Genomic DNA, 24,963 nt, shown 5'->3' with positions numbered 1-24,963 from the left:
ACAGATCTGACGGTTTGGTATAAATGACAGGATTCTAAAACCTGTAACAAAATGCATTGTTGCTCTTAATAAGGATTGAACATAAATCCTTAGAAGACCTGAGAACAGACATCACTAGAAAATACAACAGTGTGCCTAAGTGCCTTTTCTCCTCATACAGAAAGATTATTAAACACAGTATGTGTCTACTACATATCCATACTTTAAAACTGTAATTTAAGTCAGTTACTCTCAGTCTGTGAATTTAGTTCTCCAGCGTCTCCAGGTTTCACCAGTAAGTTGTTCCCTGTCCTGTAAAAAACAAAAAAACCTTGCAAAATATTCAGGTCTAGTTAAATGCTCAAAGTGAAAACCAAAACTCCATTCTGAAGTGCTATGAAACAAAACTTAGGAAGAGTATATAATTTCACACCATTTAAAAAGTTTCTATGTATCCTCTTCTGTTCAATGAGGCACCAAATTACACACAATGAGGCTTGTGATAAAAGAAAAGTTACCCAACCAGTCTTTCTAAGAACAGAGACTTAAGACTCATCAATATGCATCCCCAAACCAAGAGACTAATTTAAGCAAAGTATTCTATTCTAGCCCAATCATAGCTAAAATTTCATTGATGAAGGTTACAAACTATTATGTTATATTAAAGTAAGTCAATATTAATTTCAAAAGCAAAATAAGAAAGATAACAGAAGTATCTCTGCTTTGCATAAATCTAATACCATCCCAAGTCCCTTTCAACTTGAAAGCTTTAAAAGCAGCCATGGAGGACTCCATTAAAGCTTGGTGCTGGAACACGGAATTAAGTTCCATATTTTATATAAAAATTATTATTATTACATATTAATCAGGTCATAGCAAACCATTATATAGCGGACATGATTATCCACGACAAGTCATGTAAAAAACAAGGTTGGTTATGCTAGCACTGTTACTATAGGTTCATCACAGAAGACGAAAGGAAAACAGTTAACAGTTCATTGTGCTTTGGTTCAAGTAATCTGTAACCCCCAATTCTCTCTATATACCATTAATTAGAGTAGCTGCCCAAATTCCCAAAACAATGAGTGAACTTTATGAGCGAAACCTGAAGATTAAAGCATTTAAACAACTTGTAAAAGTCATTTCATTCATCTAAGATTGAAGGGGAACAATCTTGAAATAAATTAAAGAAAAAAAATCTATAAAGTAATCCATAAGTAAGAATTTTATCTCCTATTCGACATATCAGAAAGACACAGTTTTGTTCCCTCCTGGTGGAAAACATGTATATAAGCATATAATAAACTTCCCTGTTCCAAGTATTTCTCTCAAGTACATTCCAGTAAATCTTCATAACAGAAAATCGTACTAATTTCAGTAAAATTGCAATTACTTCAGTAAAAATGTTATCTCACTGTTTCTGAAGAACTACTTTGGCATGCCTCTGTGTTGCTGTAGGCCCCAAGTACAACGTCACATACTTGAGTGTAAAATAAGCAAGGGTACTCTCGTCTTTTCTGAGTAAAATGATTATGCTGAACTTAAGAATTACCGAGTAGCATTTTCTAGGTTAGGATCCTGACAGAAAATTGGGAAGCAGTGTGACATTTAAACATAATTATACTGTTTCTGAAAGAAAATGAAGATTTTAGTAAGTTTCAAAAAAAAAAACTATCACTCTTCATGTCAAAGTATTTTCTTTCATATGTATTTATCTATATTACAGACAGTAAACTTGAGCTCAGGGAAGTCAACAGGATTGCCTGAGGTCACACTTCTAATTGGATGTGAAGCCTGGACCCAAATCGCAGTCTTCAAAACTGTGCTTCTTTTCTCTCTACCATTCAACCTTTCAACACCGTACACACAATCAATTAATCTAGCTATGTTAAAAGTAGAATATAATAAAAGATTTCCATCAAGGTTCTTTAAAAGACTGAGTTCCTATAATTCATTCTAAATGATTCCACTAAGAACACATAATTCTTAAAGGACCTTACCTACTACTTAAATTGAGGTACACTTGTAAACTTCTCTGCTATGCCACAAACAATAGCTTTTTTCTCATTTATGATTACTTTGCTTTAAAAAGGCATAAAAACAACTCCCAGAAATGAGATCACTTCCACAGAAAGTTTAATGAGGGTGGAATTAACTCATTTTACCATTTATTCCTAGAATAAATATTAAGACAACATCAAACTAAGCTTACGGATCTTTAGCAAGAACATTTGTGATTCAGGTTAATTATACATGTTTTTTTTCCAACAGAAAAGTTCCTTGCCTGGTTCTTCTTCTTCCTTCTACCCCAAAGATTCAGGGTTGCTCAATATATATTAACTGCTTATAGAATTTTGGGGCAGGCAGCCTTTAGGATGGCCCCCAGTTATTCCTGTACACACCTTTAGGTTATTCTGCTCCTTGAATGTGGCCTGCATTTCGTGACTAGCTTCTAACAAACAGAATAAAGCAGAAGGGACTGGATTTCACTTCCACATTAGGTTATAAAAAGGGCATGCCTTCCATTTGGGGTCATTTCTCACTCGCTGTATCTTAGATCCCTCTTTCCAGGGAAAGCAAGCTGTCACAGCTGTCATGTTGTGAGCAGCCCCATGAAAGGCTGATGTGGCAAGGAACCAATGTCTCCAGCCAGCAGCCAGTGAGGACCTGAGGCCGGCCAGGAGCGAGGTGAGCGAGTCTGGAAGTAGATCCTCCCCAGTCAAGCCTTGAGATGCCTGCAGTCTTGGTCAACACCTACAGGCAGTCTAGTGAGAGACCCTGAGCCACAGGCACCCAGCTAAGTGGTACCCAGATTCCCAATGGACAAAAATTGGGAGATAAAGGCCAGTTGTTTTAAGCGGCTAAACTCTGGAGTAATTTGTTATGCAGCAATAGATAACATAAGTTTTTATATATATTTACATATATATATTACATTTCTGAGTCCCTTCCATAATTACATGTTTCTTGCTGAAACATAACTAAATGATACCATGCACTACAAAAGCAACCCATCAGGTATATGACAATGATATCATGCAGTATTACAACAACTCCCTCCATATTATTATAGCTGGATGTCTCCCAAACTAGTTTATGAACTTCTACAGGGTGGGGAATGTATTCATCTTTGTATTCAACAGTTCCTGAAACACAGCAAGTGCTCAGCAGATGTTTATAAAATGAACTGAGTCCCACATACGGCACACTCACTCCAGCCTGTGTGCTCCACAGGTGCTTTCTTCTTTCACCTGCCCCTAAACTAACGCTTCTTCAAAGCACAGCTCACCCACCATCATCCCCTCCACACAGGCCATTAAACTCTATTCTCTAGGTCCTCCTTAGTTTATTTCATCTTTCCTAGTTAGACTCTTTAGTCACATTCTCCATTTCTATACCCGCCACGCATCTTAATAGAATAATCAACAAATACCCAAGTAAATAACTGATGATAAATTAGCATATTCATTCCAGCAAGCAAAAGTGGATAAATGAAACAGCAATGGAAGAGATGCACAAGATGTGAGTCCTTTAGAGAAAAGTACTACTCTTCATCATCCCCCAAATCTCTCCTAACACTTCTACCCACGGAAAGAGAGCTTGGCAGAAACGTAAGTGATGTCTTGATTACAAAATTTCCCTCATACAGTACACTATTTTAAGTGTTCTTTTCAAGTTCACTTGAAGTTCAAACTTGAGAAGGCACAACTGCCTATCTAATCAGAATTCTAAAACAAACTTCAATCAAGTATCAGAAAATAATAGTTTTTTCATTATACAGGAAGGTAGTAACATGATACCATCTGGACTTCTAAATATTACACAGGATTTTTCACAAATAACCAACTAAAGTCTTCGCTAAACTCTCACAAAGTTAGAGTTACCCAACTGTTGGGTTAAGAAAATAAAATTGTTAAAACTTGGTCTTTAAACATTAGTCCTTACAAATTCAGTCATAAAACTTAAGAATTTAGTTATCTGCATACTTTAATAGATGTTATTATTCTCAAAAACCAAATACATTATGATTACTTAAAAAATTACCACCTTCTACTATAATTTTGTCCCGAAGGAGACTATAGCTTTCAATTCCATTACAAATACCTCTGCCATCTAATACAAAACCATTCGTCTATGCATATCAGGACAGATAAATACTAAATTCAACCTCTTAGAACCTACTTTTTACAAATTTAAAATCCAAATGATTTCATCTGAGTGGCATAATAGTACAGATTTTTTTCCACAGAAATAAATTCTTCTTCATAAATTAAATTTTAATCTATATCTGAATGGCTGAAACTGAAAATCTGGTATCCCTTTAATCATCTGCCCCCTTGCTGAGTTTGTGGCTCTGAGGAGGATTTACAGTTTGGGGAGCACAGTGCAAACCACGTGAGCCTCACAGGCCTGGGTCGGACAGGTTGTATCCTGACCGAGCTGGTCATATCCTCTCCGAGCTGGTTTCCTCACCTGGAAAACAGGGTGATACTATCTACTCTGTAGGGTGTTTATAGGTATTTAATGGGGTAAGGGGTGGAAAACTAAGTACAGAATATCTAGGGGGCTGATCTAACAAACACGTGCCAGGTGCTGTTCTAAATGCTTTACATACTTCATGAAGGCAACCTTCACAACAACCCTACATGTTATCACATCATTTCCTTTTCAGAGATAAGGTAACTGAGGCACAGAAAGGTTAGATAATTTGCCCAAGGTCACGCAGCTGGCAAGTGGCAGAGCCAGGGTATAGTCCCCATCCCACACTCCAGAGTCCATTCTCTTAACTATCATGTGTTGCTGCTTCATGGATGAGAGGCCCAGGAACAGTATCTCCTACCACCACTCACGAGATCGTATCTCCCAGTTGGGCAAAGACTGCACAAAATAGCTTGAAGACGCAAATTGCGGCAAAATATTTCATGCGTTTCCCTTTGGGCTGAGGGATACAATCTCAGTGAAGCAGACTTGCACATATAGCATGAAAAAAAATGTTATGAAAAACAAGAATAGTTTGATCACCACCTTGTGCTAAATCAAACTATATAAATATATTTAGGAGAAAGGTGTGGAAAGGTTACAAACTGTTCCCAAGGACATTACTGGGGAATGGGATGTTTGGGCGTAGTGAGAGGTGGGCCAGCGTTCTCACTTCTTCTACAGCACACCTTTATACCGCTGGAATGTTCTAGGGCACTTATTATTTTGTAAAACTTTTAGAGGCAGTGGATTCAGGCACAGTTACTAAGACAATGCATTTGGATGCACTGCCACCTCCATCCCAGACAGTAGCACCCCTGCCCTCTAAAAGTGGAAATATCAGTGTAGACAAATAATAAACGCGCCCCCCATCGATCAATCACACTTCCAGCACCTAGCCCGCCCCCGCCCTGTGTTCACACATACGAGTGGGCAAGGGCGCTGCAGCCTTCACACTGACCCTGGTCATGTCAGAGCATGTCTGTGGGGAGTCAGCCCATCAGGGAGGCTTCGCCCCCACTGATGCAAAGAGTGAAGATACAAGAGTACTGGCTGGCCTGGCAAAGGCGGACTCTGCCTCCAGCTCAGTTACAACCTAAACACAGTGGGAAGAAAGAAGAGGGAGGCTGACTTTGATTTATAACTATTAACATTCTTTTCAAAAAAGAATGCTCTCAATCTAGCAACTTCTGTGACTCAAGCAGCTACTAAAGTGTGTTTCTCTGCTTCAGGAGCGCAGCGGGTGAAGTGAGACATTATGTTCTTAGAGCCTACGCCACACCAGCCGGCATTTCTTTACACAATGCCTTCTTCCTGCTCATGTTTTCATCTGTTTTGGTCTTGGCTCTCCAATTAAACTCATTTTTTCAGGGCACTGCCACCTCAGGGAAGCTGCACGAGGCTCTGAAAGAGCCCCAGACAAGAGCCAGGGACCACGGTTCCCACAGCCACTTGCATCATACACTGAGCAACCTTGAGCAGGCCATGATTTCTTTGGTTTTCAGTTTCCACATCTGTAAAATCAGGAGGTCGAGCTACATGATCTTTAAAGAATCCTCAGTTCTATTAATTACGATTTTTACATTTCTCATGGGACCTAATATGAGAATTGAATACAGCTATTTATATTAAAATTCTCTTCACATTTTTATAGCAGAATGTACACACTCTGTCTTCACAACCACGTTTATCAAATGAGATTCTACCTAATTTTAAGAATAATTAAGTATAAACGATTTACTTGAAACAAGTAAATTTAAAGCATTTTACACGTATTAACTGATTCAATATCACAATAACTCAATCATTTCGCCCCATTACAGATGAGGAAACTGAGGTCCAGAGAGCTTTCTTGCCCAAGGTCACATAGCTAGAATATGACAAAGTCAAGAATCAAACCACAAGAGTCCAGCACATTTAACTACACATCCTACTATCTTTATTGTAGGAGAGGAAGGCATACACAATATGTGAGCTGCTTTTTCAAACCCAACACACACACAGGTTCTTGCCTCTCTACCACCTCGCCTTGAGACTAAAGTATAATTCAATAGTATTATTCCAATTGAGTAACTGGAATGTGAACTGTATAAAAGCAGACAAAAGATTAAATGTTACAGAAATTCAAAAAATTTTTTGAAAAATCTAGTCAATATATAGAGTCCAAATTGCCAGGCTTTCCCCAAACTGCCATCCCTTCTCTTTGTGCTTCCAGAACACTTTGCATTAACTCTGTAGTACAGATCTAACTGTAATGAAACTTCTCTCCCACCACCTAAGCTGCATTCCTGGTCAGCAAGCCTGTCAGCATATTGTCTGTACCCTGCTTTGGTGTGAGGTATCATAACTGACCCACTGTCAGTATGGAATCCAATAACGTTTGCTGAATGAATGTCAACTAAGTTCAATGATGTATTAGTGTGAGGTATTCTACTGTAATATTATGACAGACAAGAATCAACACTTTAGCCATGCTGTGACTTAGACAGGCTTTCAAATGAGTCTTGAGTGATGCCAGCTTAGAGAAGCAGGAAGGCAATTAGATGTATCAATCAAGAGCATGATAATTTAGAGACAGTGTACCAGCTTCAAATTCTTCCAGGTCAGAGGTAGGAATTGCAGCAATCATTCTTAAAGGAGGATTAAGAAAAAAAAAAAAAAAAAGCACATTAAGCTAACTTTGTAAAGTTGAAAGTCAGCTAAGAAGTCCAAATAAAATTTGAAAAACAATTGTCATTTATTGGTATTTCATTCTCAAAATTAGGTAAAAGGTAATGACATTTACTAAAGGCAATGGAAATAACAAAGAAACTAAACATAATTCATGAATCTGTTCTGTGATAATGTAATCATGTATCTGTAACAGTTTTTTCAATGATTTAGCCCAAATTCAATCACTGGTTATAGGCCTCAACAATAGCACCTGAGTACTTGTTAAAAATGCAAATTTTCAAGTCCCATGAAATCACACACGCACACACACGCACACGCACACACACACAGTTCCTTAAATATTTCAAGCAATTCTAAATTCTACCCAGTCTGGCTATGAGGCATCAAGAGCCCTGGGGTTCTAGGCCTGACTACAGCCAACCCAGAGGTTAAGTTGTTTTGGGTCACAGAATTCAAAGCCTCTGAGCCTCCCACTTAAAAGTACAAAAACAGGCAGTTTTGGCCACAGTTTCAGAGGATCCATGAAGCCATCCACAGATTTGCCAAGGATCAAGGACAGGGAATTAAGAACTTCTGTTCTAGCTAATTATGTGAAGCTGGTAGGAGAGAAGAACTGCTGCTCTGAGCCTTTACTACCTGCCAGATGTATTCACCAGCCACGTCACTCACCCTTACAACAGCCCTAGGAAGGAGTAGATATAACACTACTTTACTGATGGAAAAACATGAAGCTCAGGGAGGTTAGATACCTTACCCAGTTGCAAACCTGGAAGATAGAAAGGAAAACCCAGCTGTTTTCCCTGCAAGGTAAGAATAAAGATTAGGTATAGCCATACCTTGGAGATACTGTGGTTTGGTTCCAGATCACCACAATAGAGCAAGTCACACAAATTTTTTGGTTTCCCACTGCATATAAAAGTTATGTTTACATTACACTGTAGTTTATTACATATACAATAACATTATGCCTGAAAAAAACAATGTACATGCCTTACTTAAAAAATACTTCACTGCTAAACCATGTTAACCATCATCTGACAACACAGGGTTGCCCAAAACCTTCTATTTATAAAAAACAGAATAAAGTGAAGCATAATAAAAAGAGGTATGTCTGTATTTGATTCCAAAGCCTAACAAACCCCGGCCTCCTCTTGATACTCAAAAAGTGCCTGGAGGGACTTCCCCGGTGGCACAGTGGTTAAGAATCCGCCTGCCAATGCAGGGGACACGGGTTGATCCCTGGTCCAGGAAGATCCCACGTGCCATGGAGCAACTAAGCCCGTGTGCCACAACTGCTGAGCCCACGCTCTAGAGCCCCCAAACCACAACTACTGAGCCTGTGAGCCACAACTAATGAGCCCACATGCCACAACTACTGAAGTCCGTGTGCCTAGAGCTTGAGCTCCGCAACAAGAGAAGCCACCACAATTAGAAGCCCGCTCACCACAATAGAGAGTAGCCCCGGCTCGCCGCAACTAGAGAAACTAGAAAGCCCATGTGCAGCAATGAAGACCCAATGCAGCCAGAAATAAATAAATAAATAAATTTTTTAAGTGCCTGGAGCAAATGATATAAATTCTCTGAGCCCATCTCCTCATTATAAAATAACACGGCTGATGATAGACTGTATTTATTGATGATTTCTAAAAAGTCTTCTTGCTTTTACATGCTAGATCCTACATAGGAGGAGATTTCTAAAACTTGGATACAGAATACAAGCATACCACATTTTACTGTACTTTGCTTTACTGTGCTTTGCAGATATTGTGTTTACAAATTGAAGGTTTGTGGCAACTCTGCAACAAAAAAGTCTATCTGCACCATTTTTCACAACAGTATTTGCTCACTTCATGTCTCTGTCCACATTTTGGTAATTCCTACAATATGTCAAACTTTTTCATTATTATTGTACTTGTATGGTGAACTGCAGTCAGTGATCCTCGATGTTACTACTGCAAAAGATTAGGATTCGCTGAAGACTCAGACAATAGTTAGCATTTTTTAGCAATAAACTATTTTTTAATTAAGGTATGTACATTGTTTTTTAGCCATAATGCTACTGCATACTTAACAGACTATAATATAGTGTAAACATAACTTTTATATGCACTGGGAAACCAAAAAATTCATGTGACTCACTTTATTGCAATATTCACAAAACTGTAGTGGTCTGGAACCAAGCCCACTATTTCTCCGAGGGCACCTGTAGAAAGAATCATGCTGAAGGTACCATCTTTTAGATAGGAAGCACAACCAACCAGATTAAAATCAACTGGCAAAAGACTGACAAACTCAAGACTGTGTCCTCTATAACCTAAACTGCTTTATAACCTAAACAATACGAACTCTCAGGTAAAAAGTACAGTCACCCCTCAGTTTCCAAAACGGATTGGTTTCAGGAGCCCCCGTGAATACCAACATCTGAGGCGGCTCAAGTCTCTTATATAAAATGACAGTACAGTACAATGAATACAGTCAGCCCTCCTATCCACAGGTTTCACAGCCAAGGGTTCAACCAATCTGGGTTCAATTCAAATGACTGAATTCAATCCACGGTTGGTTGAATCTGTGGATGTGGAGGGCCGAGTGTATATGCAATGGCGGGTTACAAATACCTACTAGCCACTCATTAAACTCAATTCTTTTAGAACAATATTATTCTAGAAATCTCCTCCCACATTATGTTTCCAAAATAGGTCCCATTTTCAGCACGTCTGGCCCCAAAATATTATGGCACAGAGCAATTAATGGTCAGGGGTTGGCTGGCTAACTTAGCCAGTGACAATGAGGACAATGAAGGATGGATATGAAATGCTTCAGAAGTTGGGCCGACAAACGTGGTGACAAGTATACAAAAGGGAGGCATTTATTCTCTCATGTAAAAATCTGTCTTTGGTACTAGACAGATAACAGTGTCACACAGGTAAAGAGAACAGAGGACTGAGGTTACCAGTGGGTTTGGTTAAGTGAGTGGAGATATAGAGCTCCATGTAGAACTCACTGGGCTTATATATGCCCTTATGAGACATTCAGATGGAGATAAACTCTAGGGCCTGGAGACCAAGACATCAGGGCAGATTTAGGAGTCGTCAGCATACATGTGATAGCTGAATCTATACAGAAAAAGAGGGGCAGCAGAAAGAACCTTAAAGAACATCAACATGTAACAGGTGAGTGCAGGTGACCTAGATGTAGGAGATAAAAATCCAGGGGTGGGGGGAGTTTTAGGAAAGCCAAGGAAAATAGTTTTAAAGAGGAGGAAGTGATGAACAGCAACAAATGCCATAAAAAGGGCAAGAGCTAAATAGAACATTACATTGGATTTGGTAATTAGTGACTGTATGACAAAGCTGAGGGGTAAAAATGGAAATCGGATTTCAGAAAAGTGATCAGCAAATAAGAAAAGGAGATAATAAACAAAGGTCACTTGTTCGAGAAGCAGAGTTTAACAGAATATATTTAGCTTTTCTGAATGTAGAGGCTTTGCCTGATACTCAGGGATAGATCCATGTGTGACTCTTAAAAAAAAAAAAATCCTGTCTTTAAGTTAGTTCTTATTCAATTACAGCATTTTTATGTCAAATAGAAATATTAAGTGCTCAAAAGATGTAAAGTGTTTTTCCATGCACCGTTCTGGATATTAACATGTTTTCTTATTCAATCCTTGCAAACCTATGAAGTAGGTATTACTATTCCTAATTTACAAATGAGACAACTAAGGCACAGAGAAGATACGGTACTTGCTGAGGTCTCATAGCTAGCAGTATGGTAGTCAAGCCCAAAATTTCACACAAAAGAGTAAGAGGGATGGTGGGCAATGTGTGAAGTGAGGGTTAATAGATGAGAACTGTAAATGTTATAGTTAAGACTGTACTGACTGTTTAACCGGCCAAAGTTTAATATCTATTCAAGAACTTAATTTTCAATTTGAAAGAATTTGTGTCTTCTCTCATCTCAGAATCATACATTGCTAAGACCTGACATTTTTATGTCTCTTATGACACTCAGATTCAGCACTGCATTACAACTGTGTCATTTCTCCTACTGAACTGCAAGTTACTTGAAAATGGGAGTGTATCTTATTTGTCTTTGTATCTCTATTCCCTCAATCTTAAAAGTAGAAGATACTAGACTTACTGCAGTAACCATTTCGCAGTATACACAAATACCAAATTATGTTGTATACCTGAAACTAATACACCGTTACATGTCAATTATACCACAATTATAAAAAGAAAGATTCTCAGTAAAGGTTGGTTGTATGAATAATCATTTTTACTTTTCTGAAGTTTCTGGGGGCTTCAATAACATATTATTAAAGTTTTTAATGCTGTGTAGGACTGTTCTGCCTCAGATATTACTTGGATCGTCTATGGACCACGCAATTTACTGATTTTGGTGGAAATACCCTTCTGAAGTAAAAATCAAATATAATTCCCCTGGATAAAACCTTTTAAAGATTCCCTATCACCTACTAGTCAAAGGTCATAGCCCTGCTCTCCAACCTTAACCTTAACCCACTCTACCTGGTCCCAACTACCAAACTACCTATACTTCTTCAATGGTCCATTGCAACATATGTGTTCATCGGGTGAACGTCTCCTCCTCCATCAAGACAACTGAAATTCTTTTTTTAATCATCACTACTTTAAAAAAAAATAAATTTATTTATTTATTTTGGCTGTGTTGGGTCTTCATTGCTGCACGCGGGTTTTCTCTAGGTGCAGTTAGCAGGGGCTACCCTGTTGCGGTGTGCGGGCTTCTCATTGCGGTGGCTTCTCTTGTTGTGGAGCATGGACTCTAGGCGCACGGGCTTCACTAGCTGTGGCACAAGGGCTCAGTAGTTGTGGCGCACGGGCTTAGTTGCTCCACGGCATGTGGGATCCTCCCGGACCAGGGCTCAAACCCGTGTCCCCTGCATTGGCAGGCAGATTCTTCACCACTGCGCCACCAGGGAAGTCCTGAAATTCTTTTTAAAGCCTTCTCATATTCGCAGTTTTCATTTTCGCTCTCTCCCTTACTATACTGTACATTTCCTAAAAACAAACTCCACAAGGCAACACTGATATTTTTCATCCTCAGATCTAGCAAGTAGAGGCTCAGTAAGTGTTTAATAAATGTTTATTAAAAGAGTAAATCATTGAAGCATAACTCAGTAAATCTGCAGGAACTATATAATACTGATCATAATACTGATCAATTATCAAAAGTAAAGATTTTAGGTAGCTCTCCACTACTGATAATGAATGGTGCACTTTTCTATTCTGTCTCCTCCCCAAAACTCGTGAATTCAAGATAACTTGTACCTTCATCACCAGCTAATCATGAGCACCATCACCAAACACACAAAAGAGACCCAAGGACTACCAAAACCTCTCTATGACCCAGTCAAACCAATAAGGCATGTTTACAACTATTGGTAAAAGATATGAAAAAACATCACTTAAAAGGCTTTGGAAGTGCTCCAATTTAAGTGTGTGAAGTGAATTAAAATGACACCATTCTGGGGCAGCATCTTTTTCATCTTTTTATCTCTAGGTGCATACCACATTGAAGGCACTCAAATATCTACCTTTATAAAACCTGAGTCACAGCTAGCTTGGTCAAAGAGAAGCTATGTCAGGTTTTCAGACAGCCCAAGAATATAGTGTGTCAGCCTTGAGGCCTTAGGCAAATCATCTGAACTGTTAACATTTTCTTTTTCTCATACACTGCCTCAGCACGTCTGGAACGCAATGTGCTTTTAACAAGTCCTGTCACAAGGCGCAATGTGTTAGGAGGAGATCTTCACATTTCATCTTAGAATAACTAACTCTTCACAGTTATCTTCAAGCTGCTTCACCCATGTTACTTAATCCTGGGCCTTTATTATCTTCATTGTACAGATGGGGGAAGGAAGGATATAAAATGACTTGGCTAAAGAGGTCCAGCAAGCCACCAAAAGAGCCTTCATTTTAACTATCAGTTCCTCATCCTCTCTTCACAGAACCATTTTGTTTGAGAAACTTTCACTGGCAGCAGGCAGGAGAGAGCATCAAACTAGTTACTAGCTTTTACTTGTTTAATTTGAATGAATAACCAAAGCTCCCTAGACCTGTAGGTTATGATAGCTCTAGGACAGGAGATTTGATGGATTAAGTTTTGCTGAGTGAATTCAAATTCGTAAATCTACCTCAAACTCCTAAATTTCGAGATAGCTTGACCTAAACTTTAAAGGCATTTTTTCTTCTCTGTCCAGATCTCTAATTTTTTCAAATTTTGCTCAGTCCCCTAAATGTGTCAAGTCATACCTACCTTTTCAGTTCAGGATCAAGGCTACCAGAATTTTCTCCTACTTAAACAGTAAACCAATTCCTCCTGAGTCATGAAGGATTCCGAGGCTCCCATCAATCACAGCCAACTCTAGATCTAGACTCTAATCTGAACTGTTAGGGGAGCCCAGCAATTTCGAATTCCAGGCAGCCCCTCTTACACCACCGAACCACCGTTGGGAGGAGTGCCTCTTCTAATCGTCACCCCATTATGGGGTCCAGAAAAGGGATATGTCAATAGTCTCAGATTCAACAAAAACTATTATCCCCGTTGCAAGTAATGGTAACTTGGCAATCACAACTACGGACCTTGAAATGGGGTAATAACTTAAAGATCCCCACATTATATAAACGTGCTGAGAACAAATTATTTAGCAGATTCCATTTCCTGGGCCCAAGTGACTTGCATAACTGGGCGATCAGCATAGGCTCGAAAGAGAGCGGGGAGCTCACAATTCAGTTTACTGTACTTTACCACAAAATTCTACACCAAAATATTCTCACACATGCCTGCCTGTAGATGATGTAAATTCTTCCCCAGGTCTTTTAACTAGACCGCTGGCGGGGTTCTCTTCCTCTGCAGTGGCCACGGGCCACCAGCAACTCATTCTAACGGTTGTCCCCTGCGGCTCGAGCTAACAATCCCCCAAGCCCGCGAGTCCCGCAGCCTCTGCTAAGCGGACACCTCAGCCCCAAACTGGCCATCCCCTCCTCCCCCACGTCCCCGCGTCGCTCGTCATCCCACGCCAAGCGCCACCCTCTCTCCATCCCCGATAGGATTTGGGGCTTAGCGCTTCGACCGCCAGCGGGAGCTGTCCCCGAGCTGGCACCTACCTCCCACCTCCTCCTCCAGGCGCGGCCGGGGGTCACCGCTCGCCTTCCTCCTCCAACGGCCCCAACGGCCGCGCCGGGCCTCCCGCAGAGAAGCGGGGCGCCGCGCCAGGTGCCGGTGCTCACCTCCGCGCCCTCCCGCCCGCCCCCCGCCGGCGCCCACCCCCCGCCCGCCTGCCCCAGGACCCAGGCCCCAGTCCCCGCCGGCGCCGTCGCCCCTCCCCGGGCGAGCGCGTCACAATCCCCAGCGCGGGGCGAGGCTCTCACCGTCACGGCCCCCGGGTGCGGCGGAGACGCACCGATCAGCGTCCTAGACCTGCTCGCGCAGCCCCGAGGGCCCGCACAGGCGCCGCGGCACGCAGCGCCCGGGCCGGCGGCCCCGCCTCCACCTCCAGCTCCCGCCTTCCCCGCCTCCGGCCGGGCTCCGCCTCTCCCCTCGCTGCAGCCTCCCGGGCTCTGCAGGTTTGCAAGGTTCCCACCCCGCCCCCGCGTCTTCGGCGCCGCAGGCCAGCCTCCTCCCATTGGCTCCGCCAGTTGCTAGGCGATGAACAACCGCGGCCTGCATTGGTCCGGTGGGGGCCCCTGAGTCTCCTCCCCACCTCCAAAAAAACCCGGAGAAAAAGAAAACCTTATCCCTAGAGCCCAAGCGGGATGCTGGCGCAGCTGCAGCTGCGGCACCTGTTACGCCCTGTGATTCACCCTGCCGGGCCCTGCTCCCCACCCCCTCCTCACGCCCGCGGAGCTCGGGGCCCAAAGCTTCGTGGGGCTGGGGGCGGGGTGGGGAAGGCGTGTCTGTTTTAAAGCACGTGTTCCGAGCCCCGGTGAACCCCAGCACCCACCCTAGGAGCAAAGGTGAAGCGCCCAGAAAAGCCACGTGCGCTTGCAAAAGTGGGGAAATAAACCAAACAACAGCCGGCACCCAGAATTAGGTCAGGCCTAGGGGAAGGGAGGTTCAAGCGCCGGGAGACGAGAATGCCAAGGAGAAAGTTCATGTAAAATTAGGGCAAGAAATGGACCTAGGCGGAAGACAGCGGAAAGACTAAGAAAAGGCACTTGTGAACTAGACGTTTATGCAAAAAAGTCCCACACTCACTGATCAAAATATGCGCAAAGAAAATGTTTGCCTGCTACACCCGTAGCCGGGGTCATGCAGGCTCCTCCCCTGTTCCACGGCAGCCTAAAATTCTCCAGGGAAGATGAGAGGCCAGAGAAAGGAAAGAGATCAGATGGAGAAATCGCAGGCATATGAGGTGAGTTATAAACACAAGATGTACTTGGATAGATTTTTTTTTAAGTGAAGCCAAGAAATTTACTCAAGAAAGGAAAAACAGGTTTGGTATTTTAAGGAGGTTCCTGAGAGCACTTTGAAACCAAAATAGTATGAGAGAAGGACAAGAAATATTAACACTGAAGAACAAGGGAGAGAGGAGTGCCCCCTTCCAATTTACACACACATATCCCCATTCCTGAATGAAAGATCAAGGCGAGAAAATGAACATGCCATGGCGACACCTTCAAAAACCAAGGTAATTCTCCTGTTTGCCTTTGGCCTAAGCGATCAGGAGGCCTGGATTGATGCTGTTAAGCATAAGTGAATGACAGCCGAATCGCCAGTTAGGGCCCTCGTTGTAAGGACGCTATTAGCGCAGCCTGGTAGGGAGGAAAGCCAGTTATTACCAATAATTACCTTAATCGCTAACCCAGACAACTGATGGGAGTAAAGGGGGTTACACCTGCTCCCGAGAGGGGTTTTGAAATTTCAACTGTCCACCCCCCAAAATCCCACACCCCTTCCCATCTTAGGAAGCAACTTAGTGTGACAGTTTGAAGTAACACTTCCAGGTTCATTTTGACCATTTTAACCTCCTCACAGTCAAAAAGCGAGAGCTCACTCTCCGATTAGCTAGAAGCTTTGAGATCGGTTGATTCGATACGCAGCGTCTGGCACTCCCTGTTGTGACCTAACCACTTACATTGCAGGATTTTAAGAAGGCTTGGCTCAGGCAGAGGTGAGCTCCGGGAATTTCGGCTCCGCCCCCAGCCGCAAGGATGAATCAGAGCTGTCTGATTAAACTAGTGCTTTAGAATCTTTTGCTCTACTCCTAAAAATTTTTGAGGGCCCCAAAGAGCTTTTGTTTATGTGGGTTATATCTATTGATATTTACTATGCTAGAAATTAAAACTGAGAAATTTAAAAATATTTATTTTAAAATAATAATAATTACATCTTATCATAAATAGCAAATTTTTATGGAAAATAACTATATTTCCCCCTAACATAGTAAAAAGAATCATAGTACTTTAAAAATTTGCCAATATCTTTTAGTGTCTGGCTTAATGGAAGGCAATTGGATCTTCAAATCTGCTGCATTTAATCTATTGCACTATTTCAGGTAGCCTTTGGAAAACTCCACTGTACACTCAGAATGGGAGGGAAAAAAAAGGCAAATAACATTTTAGTATTATAACAATAGTTTTGACCTTGCAAACTCCCTGAAAGTGTCTTGGGGATTACCTCCTAAAATCCCCGTGCCCCCCCCCACCCTTTCTCCAATTAATACTTTGAGAGCCACTGGTCTAGATGGGTCTTGATACTTCATCCCCCTTTATCAATGACTGGTTTAGGAGCTAAGCATGTGACCTAATTCTGGTGAGTACATAATGGGAAGTGGGGGGAAGGGGACTTCAGGGGAAGGGTTTTATCCCTGAGAGCCCCTAAGAAGTCTTTTCTTTACTTCTTGCCTTGGCCATCCTCCAGTAAGCAAGACATGTTTGGAGCTGTGGTGGCACATCCCGCAACAATGAGCAAGAAAAATACAGGAAAGGTAACCCAGAACCTAGAAGTCACTAAGTGGCTAAGTTAACCTACCCTGGCTCTGCAAACCTCCAGACTGCTCACATATGAGATAGCAAGTGGCCTATCACCTAAGCCATTTGGGGTCAGGTATTTGGTTACTTGCAGCCAAGAAGATCCTGACTAATGTACAGGACAAGATAAAGAGTTTGGCTACAGCCTGAAAATAGTCTAAGGACGCTTTTTGGCCCAGAGGTAAAGGAATTGGACTTAATAGAACTTTGCTATGGTAAAGGAAATAAAGGGGAAAGACACAATCTAGAGTGTTTTTTAATGCTTAAATGTGCCTACTTCCCCCCCCTTCTAGCAAAATTAAGGGGATGTGACTATCAAGTGTTGCTGTTTTCCAAAACACATCAAAACTTCCGCCTTGCTCCTCTGTAGTCTATATCACAGTGGTCAGAGTAATTCTTTAAAAATATAATTCATATCATGATGACTTTCTGTTTTGGTTCCCCCCAGCCAGTGTTAAAGCCAAATTTCTTTCCGTGGCTACAAGTTTCTTATGACCTGCCCTCCGTCTCCTTACCTATCTGACCTCATATCCTACAACTCTCTCCATTAGCCACTGTTCTTCGTTCTTGCCAGGCACTTTCCTGCCTCAGGACCTTTGCACTATTCCCTCTGTTTGAATGTTCTTCCTCTTAAAATCTATATTACTTATCTCTCCCCTTTCAAATCTAATCAAAGTCACCCTCTTGTGAGGCCCAACCTAACAACATTATTTAAAACTGGGACCCCCTCCAGCTTCCTAAATATTTCTTACCTTGCTCTTATGTAATCTTCAACCATAGTACAGAGCTTACTTTTTTTTTCATTTGCTATTTGTTTAGTCCATTTCCCTTTACTAGAATGTAAGCCCAACGGGGACAGAGATTTTGTCTGATTGTTCACTGATGTATGCCCAGTGCCTAAAACAGTGCCTGGTACTCAGTGATTGGTGCTCAATAATTATTTGTGAATAAATGAATATAACTTCAAATGGATGTTTTTCATTCCAAATAAATCACTTTGGCAGGCTCTATACATGTTCCAATGATGCTGCTCACAAGTATCACATTAGGAGACACTGAATTTTTGAAAGGAATTCTCTCTTTGAGAAAAAATCTGATTTTTGGAACGATCCAAAAGTTATTCAGAGCCAAATCTGATGAACACATTCTGGAGTCATGTTCAAATGCCAAAACCTGTGTTTTCCAACTAAGTTACTGCATTTGGGTGGATAGGGAAAGGTCAAAAAACAAGATGTGTTTGATTTTCTAAGACAGTAAAGTGACTGTGAACATAATTTCAAAGAGGAATTCTAAAAATACACACTAATAACAAGTTGAAGGAAAAGTATACATGTATTTTAAACTCTCTATGTTTGTGTGTATGTGTGAATGAATCTCTACCAACCTGTCTGCGGTCTTCCATTCTTGCCCCTACGTTTTTTTCAAAAATGAAGATCAGATCCTCTCTGCTGCCCTCCAGCCCCCATCTTCAATTAAGAATCTTTCATGGCCTCTCATTGTATTTAGCATGAAATTGAACTTCCTACCCAGTCATGCATGCATGATCTGGCCCCTATACCCCTCTTAGAACTCTTACTTTGGTTATGCAAAGTGCCAGCCGTAGTGGCCCCCTTTTTTTCTCCTCTGGTCCTTTGAACCTGCCATTCACTCTGCTGCAAGGCTCTTCCAAGAAGGTTTCAAGACTCGGATTCTTTTTCGTCATTCAGATCCCACTTCCATATGTAAAGCAACCTCCCCATGTCTGGTTTATTTGTCTACTTGTTTGCTTACTTATGGCCTGTCTCCTCCCACTAGAATGTAAGCCCCCTGAAGGCAGGGACCTTGTTGGTCATGTTTGCCTCTGTAGTCCCAGCCCCTTCATGCCTTCCCTGGAGGATTGCTAACCATACTGTTAATAGTAAGATTGCTTTACATTTGATTAACTTCGGTGACTTATGAATTTTTATAAGTATGTATTATTATAATTTTAAAATATTTTAATTTTGCTGAAATAAATAGGCTCTGATTTTAATACATGTAGTAAGTTAATAATCCACCCCCTATTTACTCATATGTGTTCCTCAGAAACCAGTGTTTCAAATACCCCAGCAAACATTCAGGTCACACTGCTTCTAATACCATGTATATTCAAATCTGGATAATAATGGGCCAACTTAGAAAGGCTTTCTGCTGTAATTCATACCATCTGGATTATTTCAATAGCAGCAACAATTTCTGGATCTAGTGAAGACCATTGCTTTTCAGGGCCTGTATGCTCTAACAGATGAGAAGAGGGGCTGGCTCACCTCTCTTAATGGCCTCATTTTCATTAATTCTGTGTTCTGGCCAGGATTGTCTTTCCAGGGGTGGCAGGGTGGAGAAACAAAGTCTTGCTGGATTCTGTACGAGGAACTTTCATATCCGTAGCCTCATTTTATTCACAAGATCAACTTAAGCCTGTTTATAATTAACTACAAAATGGTATGGGACAAATTCCAAGGGCCATGAGACTTTAGAGTCCTTGCTGAGGGCTGGAGTGGTCAGGGAGTACTCAATGGAGGAGAGGGAACTGGAGTAGGGCCTTGGGGCAATCCTGACTCTGCACACCTAGCAGTAAGCAGAGACCAGACCACTAGGTCTGCTTCCGGGTCTAAAAGGTGGCCTTACACTTAGCTGGGCTTGGCTCCTCTAGCTATCTGAGTGAACCTCTGCATCATGCTGCATTTCCAAAGATGATTTCATTTCTGGCCAGTCCCTTTGGATTTGGGCCAGTAGTGGTTCAGCTTGAAATGACAGTCCTGTGCCATTTATAAAGTGTTGGCTGAGTCTGCAGAAAAAGCAGACCACTGTGGTTCCCCCTTCCTCCCACCTCCACCGAGGTGAAGATTCTCAGAACACTATCCCTCCTCATTACCCGCCCTGCCTCCCTGCCCTACCCCACCTCCCATGCCCCACCACCACACACAAACACACAGAACAGCGGCCAAAATGCTTGATCATCTTCTGGGTGGTTCGCTCTTAGTGCTTTAGATTTTGTCCGGTCTGCTGAATGTTTTGCTCTACGATTTCTTTAGAAAGTGTTTTTTGTTTGGTTGGTTGTTTTGGGGGTTTTGTTTTTGTTTTTTCTGAACCTGATGACTTTTACCAAGCTAACTCTTTGGTTTCCAACTCTCCATTTGTCCCAAAATTGATTTATTGATTTAAAAATATTTCATATAAAACTTGATTATGCATAAGTCACTCCAACAGTTAATAAGGTGCTATCACAGAAAAGTGATGAGGTACCAACCAGAGTAGTTCTCAAACCCTGTATTTCCAAAAGAGAAGCATACCTCCTTTAGGAAATGCAATGAACATTCATGCAAACATACACACATGCACACATGCACACACACAGAAACGCTGCACAAAGCTTACCTTGCTGACTACAGTGGCCTCTAAACCTTTCTCATACGGAACAATTTGGTTCAATCTACTCTTCTAAGCTGGCAGATTTAAACCCCAAGCATTGAGTGGACAGCAAAAGACCCTCCAAGGAAGTAGGGGGACTATAAATGACTCAAAATGTTTTTTTAGTTATACTGAAATCTATGTAAAAACTACAGAGCACAAAGATCCAGCATTAACTTGAAGAGCTGTGATATAATTCTGCACCAAAGCACCCTTTTATTTCACATAGTCTTAGTTTCCCTGCTCTTATTTGAAAATTTCCTTAACAGTTTAATGAATATTTATTGAATGATTACTGTGTGAGAGATTGAGGTTTTAGACCGCTGCTCATAACAGGAACTCAGAGTTTCCCAGAAACACAGAAGAATCCATTGACACTTGAGTCTGACTGCCTGGGCTGAAATACTGGCTGGGCCACCTGGGTCCATGCTGACATCACTGAACTCCCAAACCTACCTTTCCTCCTCTGGGCATTCTGTTTAGTAAACAATAGATGCTTCATGGTCTAAGTGACTTCTAGTTAGGTTGTTTGATAATTGCAGCCAAAAGCATCCTGATAATACACTGAAAAAAGAACTTTCATGAAGTGACCTGATGGTGTGATATTTCATTTTATTGGCACAAATATACTCAAGTGCCACATGTGGAAACAGTCAAGTGAGCAAAAAAGTCAGTGAAAAATGAAGTATGGGAGTTATTTACAGAGGACTGAATGGAATAATTAAATGAGAAGCAGGGAAAATGCGGGACTGTGTCTATGCTTTGAATTATAAATATGTATCTTAGATATTAACATTTTTCTAAATTATATTTTCTTTCTTTCTTTACTAATTTAACTAGGCCAGAAAAATTAAGACACATTGATAAATATAACTTTGCACAAAATGATTTGCTTTTTTGAAAATTTCAGACCACAGCACTATGTTTTCTGGCTAGTACTTGCTTTATGTTACAGGTATATTATAGGTATATGTTTCCCTGCTCTATGTATTATAGGTATATAGGTAACCTATATATAGGTTATGTTATAGGTATATTCCAGCAAAAGTCATGTGTAAATAATGCATTTAGAAATCAAGTCATAGGGTTTCCCTCGTGGCACAGTGGTTGAGAGTCCGCCTGCCGATGCGGGGGACACGGGTTCGTGCCCCGGTCCGGGAGGATCCCACATGCCGCGGAGCAGCTGGGCCCGTGAGCCGTGGCCGCTGAGCCTGCGTGTCCGGGGCCTGTGCTCCGCGGCGGGAGAGGCCACAGCAGTGAGAGGCCCGCGTACCGCAAAAAAAAAAAAAAAAAAAAAAAAAGAAATCAAGTCATAATCTGAATGTACTAGTGAAACTAGATGTTTAAAATTATGATAAATCTATTTGCATGATGAATGATGCCTTCGTAGAACAAATAATCTTATTATTTGTTCATTCTATAAGATTATATTTTAATATGTTGGATTTTCTTAAAAGAGTTTCACCTTTCCTTCTTTAAAACCCAGACTTTTGGGTAACTATTTTAATGAAGAGTTTTCTGTAATATGAATCTCAGTAGAGATGGCTGAGGTGTTGCAATCAACAAAACAGTCCTTATCTTTTTATTCTGCAACTGGCAATTCAATTTTATCTTAGTAATAAATTTCCACGTGATTTCATTATTTCTATTTCACTAGGCAAAGTTTCTCTTTCTGCATTCTCAGGGAAGAAGCAATCTGAAGGCTTGATTTCTGGTGGATTTTATTTCCTGCTTTGTAAACCTCTATCAGTGATGTCATCAAATAATTGTTCCACTTGAAATACAGTGGAATACAATCCTCTATATACTGGGTAAAACACCCACATAAAAGTTCAGAGTTGAAAAACTTAGATATCAATTAAAGTACGGCATTGATTTAAAGTAACTGCTTAAGACTTAACAATCGTGTGTGAATCTGCCTGTCCCTTTAAAAAGAAAAGCAATCGCGTCCTGGTCGCTGAGCTTTCTTGGATTTATTTTATCTTAGCAGCTGTTCCTAAAGTCGATGTTATTCAAATGAGGGTTTTCGAGCTCTTTGTTGTGTTTTTCACAACTTATGGTATATGCTATCAAACGTAAAACTTAAATTTAGAATGGGGTAGGGGTAGGGACAATTAGAAATACTGGAGAAATAAAATAATATTGAAAATAACCTCTAATTTTCATTTAACAAAGATAGGACTGTTGAACATGATCTGCCTGAAGCCCCAGACAGTAGCAAGGCAAAACCCCTGAACCTCTAAGCACCAAAAGTGGTTGATATATTTAGTAATTAGTTTACATGTAGGGGGAGGGAATGTCTTAAATGGAAATCATGGCACTTTCTGTGATTATAGAAGATGAGGAAAGAACACATCAAACATTTTTCTTGCCTCTCCAAAGTAAGCATATTATAAATTTTGCCTAACATAGGCTACCCTTTGACCTAGAAAGAATAACTACAACTCCTACACCTTCTGTTCCATTTATTTTTGTTGCTTTTTGCTTTTTGCTTTTTTTTTTCAAGAGGCAGCATAGCTTGATCATTAAGCATGCAAACTGGGAAAGGATCTTGGCTCTGCCCCATTCTTGCTGTGGGTACTTATATTTTTCATTTAATTTACAAATTAAATGGGTTAGCTTTGCTAACAGCAAAGTATATATGGAATGTTAACTTATTTAGGAGTTAGTCATATATAACATTTTTAGTCATATGTAATCATTTCCTAGTATTCATGTTAATGATTTATTGAGTGATTATTATTTGTCCACCAGTGTTCTAAGTGCTTTACATATTAATTCATTTAATCCTCACAACAACACTATGAGGTAGGTATCATTATTGCTTTTCTTTCTAGACTAGGAATTAAGAAGGCAGAGGTTATTTTGCCCAAAAATACCCAGCTAGTAAATTTCAGAGTTAGGGTTTACAGAGCTCTTCTCTTAACCACCATGTCATTCCCAGTCTATTTAGGACTGCCTTAATCTTTCTTGCTCTCCAATCATTTTTGTTCAAATGCCTGCCGATTAGTGAATAGAAATCTTCAAACTGGGATAACCACGTTCTGCCCATGTACATGAAGACTCTGTAGTGCTACACAGCATGGATAGCTTTAAGGGGATCAATTCCACATTCTCAACTTTCATTTCTACACTTTCCTAAAACTTATCTGCCTGAGACCATGCTTGCAGCCTCTTTTCCATCCCTTTTTTACAATCGCCATTTTTCCACTTAAAAAAAGAGTGTCATTCCTCTCACAAGTTCCACATCGTAGCATGGTGCATTCAACCCACACAAAACATGGAAAATTAGAAGCCAGTGTTAGTGTTGAGAAAGGGAATGACTATCATGACTGGGGAACAAAAGTGTCACCTGCTAGCGCCCTAAAAATTTTTTAAATGGCTTTCATTCAGATTCGGCTTGAAGGAGGCCAAGGTGCAATTTTCTTTGGTCCTCTGAAATCCGGGTTTATCTGACACCAGCCACCTCACCATGTTGCTTAAGTTTGAGCCCAAGGAGATCAAATTTGTATACCTGAAGTGCACCAGTGGGGAAGTCTGTGCCACGTCTCCCCTGGCCCCCAAGATTGGCCGCCTGGGTCTGTCTCCAAAAACGGTTGGTGATAACATTTCAAAGGCAACTGGGGATTGGAAGGGTCTGAGGACTACAGTGAAACTGACCATTCAGAACACACAGGCCCAGACTGAGGTGGTACCTTGTGGCTCAGTCCTGATCATCGAAGCCTTCAAAGAACAACCAAAAGACAGAAAGAAGCAGAGAAACATTAAGCACAGTGGAACATCACTTTTGATGAGATCGTCAACATTGCCCAGCAGATGAGACACCAATCTTTAGCTAGAGAATACTCTGGAACCATTAAATAGATCCTGGGGACCGCCAGGTCTGTGGTCTCTGATGTGGATTGCCGTCATCCTCATGACATCATAGATGAATGGCAACAACAGTGGTGCGGTGGAATGCCCAGCTAGTTAAGAACTGCAAAGGAACATAATTCAATAAAGGGCCATTTGACAACCAATGGGAAGAAAAAAGAGTTTAAATGAGAGGTTATCACATGGTTTTTGGCATATAATTGAAAGGAGTTAAAGGAGTTGAGTAACACGGCTACAGCAAAAACCTTACATTCCCATCTACTTATTTTGTGAACAAAATGCTTCAGCATTTGTAAGAACCTTGTCAAATGCATGAATAGAGTTGGGGTGGAACTCAATCTCACTCTATAATATTCATCCGCAAATCCACTGGAAAAGAAAAAGTCCCCTCCATTTTGTTAACAGATGCATTTTCAATAAAATCTTATTTTTATGTTTAAAAGTGGTTGTCAATTTGTAATATAGCCACTGATCAATAGTGTACTACTAATAATTTTAGTAATAACTCCATCCAGAGACA

At 40.9% G+C, this 24,963-nt stretch overlaps 1 protein-coding gene and 1 pseudogene across 6 annotated transcripts in view; one reads left to right on the top strand and one right to left on the bottom strand.

Annotated features, from left to right (window-relative positions):
* The window catches only part of SSX2IP (SSX family member 2 interacting protein), a 40,475-nt gene extending 25,833 nt beyond the window's left edge, over window positions 1–14,642 (bottom strand). For all 5 annotated transcript variants that reach the window (XM_082834369.1, XM_082834370.1, XM_082834371.1 and 2 more), the window contains exon 1: window positions 14,541–14,642. The gene's annotated coding sequence lies outside the window, so the exon portion shown is untranslated. The remainder of the gene's footprint in view (window positions 1–14,540) is intronic.
* Window positions 14,643–24,042: 9,400 nt separating this feature from the next.
* Window positions 24,043–24,543, top strand: LOC309957201 (large ribosomal subunit protein uL11-like; annotated as a pseudogene). Its single transcript has one exon. The product of its transcript is annotated as a large ribosomal subunit protein uL11-like (transcript).
* Window positions 24,544–24,963: the final 420 nt, after the last annotated feature.

This window comes from Leucopleurus acutus (assembly GCF_964270905.1).
Source record: "Leucopleurus acutus genome assembly, chromosome: 2".
Lineage (NCBI taxonomy): Eukaryota > Metazoa > Chordata > Mammalia > Artiodactyla > Delphinidae > Leucopleurus > Leucopleurus acutus.
The sequence above is the reverse complement of the archived record's forward strand: the minus strand, read 5'-3'. Positions and strand labels throughout refer to the sequence as shown.